The sequence below is a fragment of the Chenopodium album genome, chromosome 9, assembly GCF_948465745.1.
Source record: "Chenopodium album chromosome 9, dcCheAlbu1.1, whole genome shotgun sequence".
NCBI lineage: Eukaryota > Viridiplantae > Streptophyta > Magnoliopsida > Caryophyllales > Amaranthaceae > Chenopodium > Chenopodium album.
In genome coordinates, this window is record NC_137842.1 from 49,142,383 (window position 1) to 49,147,672 (window position 5,290).

The following is a 5,290-nucleotide window of genomic DNA, read 5'->3' on the forward strand; positions in this document are numbered from 1 at the left end:
GGTACGAAAGATATGGATGGTTCCGGTAACCAGGATTATAAGAGTTGGAATATGGGTTATTCTGCCTATAGGTTTGGAAGGCATTAACTTGTTCCATGGAACTCCTACAATCTTGCTCCCAATTCCCTACAATTCCACAATTTTCACAAAAAGATTCATTGTTAGCAATAGCAGAAACATTAGCTACATAGTTAGGAGTAGCAGTAAGATTATCTAATTTTTGACAAATAGATGTTAATTGAGCTTGCAAAAAGGATACGGAATCGACATTATGCTTTCCTTTATTTGCAAACCCTCTTGGATTCCCATATTGAGAATTGTGTATTGTCATATCTTCGATAACCTGTCCGTCATCGTCCACATTTAAATTCATGAATCTCCCACTAGCTGCAAAATCTAGAACTAATCTAGATGAATTTCCAAGTCCATTGTAGAAAGCTTGGATCAATTGCCACATTGTGCCAAATTGTGGTGGGGGAATTCTCTCTGTAGATCCTTGAACCTCTCCCAAGCCTCATATAAAGTTTCATCGGCCTCTTGAGCGAAGTTCTGAATAGCACTCCTTAGTATAGCTGTTCTCTCTGCAGGGCAATATTTATTATAGAAATTCACGGCAAGAGTTTCCCAGTCAGTAATACCAAGTGCAGTTCTACTCAAACCATTAAACCATAATTTAGCCTTGCCGCATAATGAAAAGGGAAAAAGAATCTCCCTGAGACAAGAGGGGATAATCTAGACTACAAAAAATAATCAGAAAATAAAAATAAAACCGTTTCCCCGACAACGGCGCCAAATTTTGACAGGCTCAAGTCGTATTCACCTAATAAAAAATAAATCCTAAATCCACTAACTATGTAGATAGAGAAGAAGGGTCGAACCACAGGGAAACAGGTCAATTTATTCCTAATTAATTAGAAGCAATCTAAATTATCAAGTAACCAAATTTGTTGTAAAAGAGTAATTAAACTACTAAAGGTAAAATTAGGAAAGGAATAAAAAGGGGATGTAAATCAATGAAGGGAAAACCTAGGACATAGGTTCAGTAATAAACAATATTCCAGGGTAAATCATAATAAGCAATCATCAAGCATCAATTAATCAGATTATAAAGGGCTTTCGCTACGTATTACAATCACAGAGTTAATTTACCGGTATTAAATCTCATCTCTCGAATCTCGACTTAACCATTTATAAATTAGTCCGCCTATTGAAACTAAGCCTAAACATCAATTCTCATCTCTCGAATCTCGAATTAATATTGCTAAACTCATACAATTAAATCTGGCCAAACCTAATTGCATAGCATTAAATTAATCAATAGGAAATTAATCAAGCATTGATAATCAACAATCACAAATTACCCCTTCATATTATTTATTAGATCCCCATAAACCCTAGAAATAAAACTACTCAAGCATAATTAAATCTAAACTAATCAAAACAATAAAACAAGACATGATGAAAGAATTAAAGAAAATAACTGAAATTAAAAGAGAAAAAATTGTTACTAAAAGAAATCTGGATTAAGGAATGGAATTAAGAACAAAGTTGAGAGAATTTAAGAGAGAGAAAATATTCTAAGTCGAGAGAGAAAATCTAAAAGAGAAGATAATCAAAATTACGTACAAAAATCGTACTTAAACATCCCTAAAACAAATCCTAATTGAAAACTAAAACTTCAGCTCCAAAAACACGCGCCCGATCGGCCCCGCCTGTTTTCCTTCACTCTTCCTGGGCAGCCGCGCCCGATCGAGCTTACGCTCACCCGATCGGGCGCGCCTTCTTGCTGATGCATTCTTGTGCGCGCTCGCCCGATCGGGCGCAAGCTTGCCCGATCGGGCCCGGCTTCTTCTTCGAGGCTTGGACTTCGATTGGGCTCGATTCTTCGGCCCAATTCGGATTTCCTCTTTGGGTCTTGAATACTCGCTCCAAATGCCCCGATATCACATACCGAGCCCTTAATCACCGGCTCTAACCGGTCCTGGGCTTCAAAGACGGTCGTGTCCTCCTAATGCTCGTAGTTGCTTCATGAAAAACTCGGAAAATGCTCCAAATGTGCAATTTCCTACAAAATACAAGCAAAACTACAAAAACACTAGAAAACATTAATTAGTAATAAAAGTGGCTCTAAAGAGCCAAAAACACTACTAATTATGACCAAGGGACGGGGGTAAAACACTATATAAATTGGACATATCAGATGCCACAAGTGTTACACCACTGTTTGGGGTGGAGGAAGATTTCAAATCACGACCCTCGGTCCAAAAAGTTTACCCATTGATGTCATATCCCTCAAATGAACGAACATCATCCCTAGGACCGTACGCAAGCCACCGTACTGTATCAGTCACATTAGTATCATCCAATCGACTCATTACTCGATCACGAAACCAATTAACAAACCTCTTATTATGCAACTGCATAAGTGCCCTTTCCCCTTTCAATGGAAATTCGTCACGCAAACTAGCCATGTGCTCGTCTAAATATGGGTGCACATCTGAAACATGGTGCAACACATAAAGGTGTGCTTGTAAGAACTGATCTCGGTCAGGTGACATTCGTTTTGACCCAATTGTTCCATGACCATTAAGTCTACCTTCATGTCGAGAAGAAGGAAGACCAATAGGTTGAGCAAGGGCTATCTAGTCCGCCACAAAGTTACCTATCTCCTCACCCACGGTCCCTTGCATCATACTTCCTTCAGAGTGAGCCCGGTTCCGTACTTTATCTTGTAATGTACCCATGTGTCTTTCAAAAGGGTAGCACCACCTCATGAACACTGGACTGCACAACTTAATCTCACGCACCAAATGAAGAACCAGATGAACCATTATGTCAAAAAATGAGGATGGGAAATACATCTCAAATTTACACAAAGTCACAACCACATCTGCTTGCAAAGCATCTAGTGTACAAGGATCAAGCGCTTTGCTACAAATTATATGAAAAACAAACAAAGGCTTGTAATCGCTTCCCTCACGTGCTTTGGTAGAATACCACAGATTGCAATCGGTAGGAATACTTGCATCATAATGTGACAATCATGGGATTTCATACTTGTCAGCTTCAATTCTCCATTCAAGGTTACAAATCTTTTCATGTTAGATGAGTACCCTGATGGAACCTTAATGCCGTACAGACATGCACAAAACATACGTTTCTCTACCCTTGAAAATGTATAGCAAGCCGGGGGTAAATAATTCTTTACATCCTTCCCTTTACCCTCAACTTTCTTCTTTGATGCATCTGTGGCCTTTCCCTTTCCCTTTCCCTTGCTCTTCTCCTTCCCTTTTTTCGAAACATTTTCATCTTCTTTTCTCGGTTCCTTCCCCTTTCTAACCTTTTCCTGAGGCCACAATTCTGGACGAATCCCCATCCCTTTCAAATCTAACCGTGCACCCTTTCTGTCCTTTGTTTTGCCTTGGATATTCATAAGCGTTCCCAAAAGAGCATCACACACATTCTTCTCTATATGCATCACATCAAGACAGTGCCTAACGTCATGTTCTCTCCAGTACGGAAGCTTCCAAAAGATTGATTCTTTCTTAAATAGAGCAGCTGAGACCATAGTTTTTTTTCTGATTTTCCAAACACCATTCGTGTCCCTTTCACATGAGCACAAATATCAGCACCAGTCAAAGTTCTAGGCGCAGTATCCTCTTCCACTGTTCTATCGAAAGCCTTTTTCTGCCTACGGTACGGGTGATCACGCCTAAGGAACCTTCGAGTCCGTACGTAGACATCTTTGTGAGAATGAGTAAGGTATACACTTGATGTGTCATCAATGCATATGGGGTATGCTTTTTCCCTTTGACCTTGTACCCACACAAGTTGCCATATACAGGGAAGTCATTCATGGTCCACATAAGGGCTGCACGCAATGTGAACATCTCGTTCTGATGAGCATCGAAAACGGAAACCCCTTCGTCCCACATCTTTCTCAAGTCGTCAATAAGCGGTGCAAGGTAAACATCTATGTCGTTTCCAGATTACCAAGGCCCCGTTATTAGAAATGAAAGCATCACATACTTACGTTTCATGCACAGCCAAGGAGGCAAATTATAAATCACTAAAAGTATCGGTCATGTGCTGTGTTGGGTACTAAGAGTGCCAAATGGATTCATCCCGTCCGTGCCCAACCCAATCCTTAAATTTCTGACTTCATCACCAGATTTCTCAAACTTCAAATCAATGTTCTTACACTGTGGAGAGTCAGCTGGATGCTTCAGCATTCTGTTTTTCTTTCTTCCTTCTGCATACCACCTCAAGTTTTTAGCGTCTTTTGGTATTGATAACATACGCTTAAACCTTGGAATAATGGGAAGATACCACAACACTTTAGCAAGAGGTCCCTCCGTACCAGGATTGCAACTCATGCACTTGTAGCGCGACCGCTTGCATCGTGGACATTCCTGCAATTGTTCATACTCATTTCGATACAGAATACAGTCATTAGGACATGCATGTATCTTCTTATACTCCAAACCAAAGGGATACATGAGCTTCTTTGCGTAATAGTAAGACTGAGGAATTTCATTCCCATCGGGAAACATATCAGTTAATGTGGTCAACAAAGAAGTAAAACTAATGTCCATCCACCCATGCTTCGACTTAATGTTGAAAAGTGTTAGCACGGCCGATAGTTTGGAGTATTTTTTGCACCCAGGATACAAAGGCTTTTTGGAAGCCTCCGATAATAACTCAAACACTTCACCTTCAATACCATGCAACATCTCATCCACTTGTTCATCCTCGACCTCATCCGCTTGATCATCATCGGCTCCATCCTCACCATTATCAACAATATAGTCATCATTCTCGTATTCCTCGTCTACATGAATCTCATTGCTTCTAACACGCACATCATTCCGATCAAGATCCCCACTGTACTCTCCACTTTCTCCGTGCCAAATCCACACATGGTATTTATGCCTAAACCCACGACATAATACATGATCTCTAATGATTTCAAAACTATCGACCACATTCACATTATTACAATCAACACAAGGACAATAAAGGCCTTTGCCACCCAGTTTGCGTTGATAAACTAAAGCCCTCTCGCAAAACTCTTGAACCCCATTCCAAAATTCCAATGTATCGCGTCTACCATACATCCAACCACGATCCTTCTCCATTTAGTAAATTGTCTCTAAATATATATAGCAACATATAATGAATAATGTGTAATTGCTACATATTTTATGTAAATTAAATCCAAGTACAAAACGTGAATATACCATTCATATAGTAAAAAAAATGCATGTTTCCAAAGGGTCCTTATCACTCC

The 5,290-nt window shown here is 39.8% G+C and overlaps 1 non-coding gene across 1 annotated transcript; it reads left to right on the forward strand.

The window, feature by feature from the left end:
- The first annotated feature begins 463 nt into the window (after positions 1-463).
- Positions 464-570, forward strand: LOC145561000 (small nucleolar RNA R71). Its single transcript, XR_014093584.1, has one exon. It is a non-coding gene; the product is annotated as a small nucleolar RNA R71 (small nucleolar RNA).
- Positions 571-5,290: the final 4,720 nt, after the last annotated feature.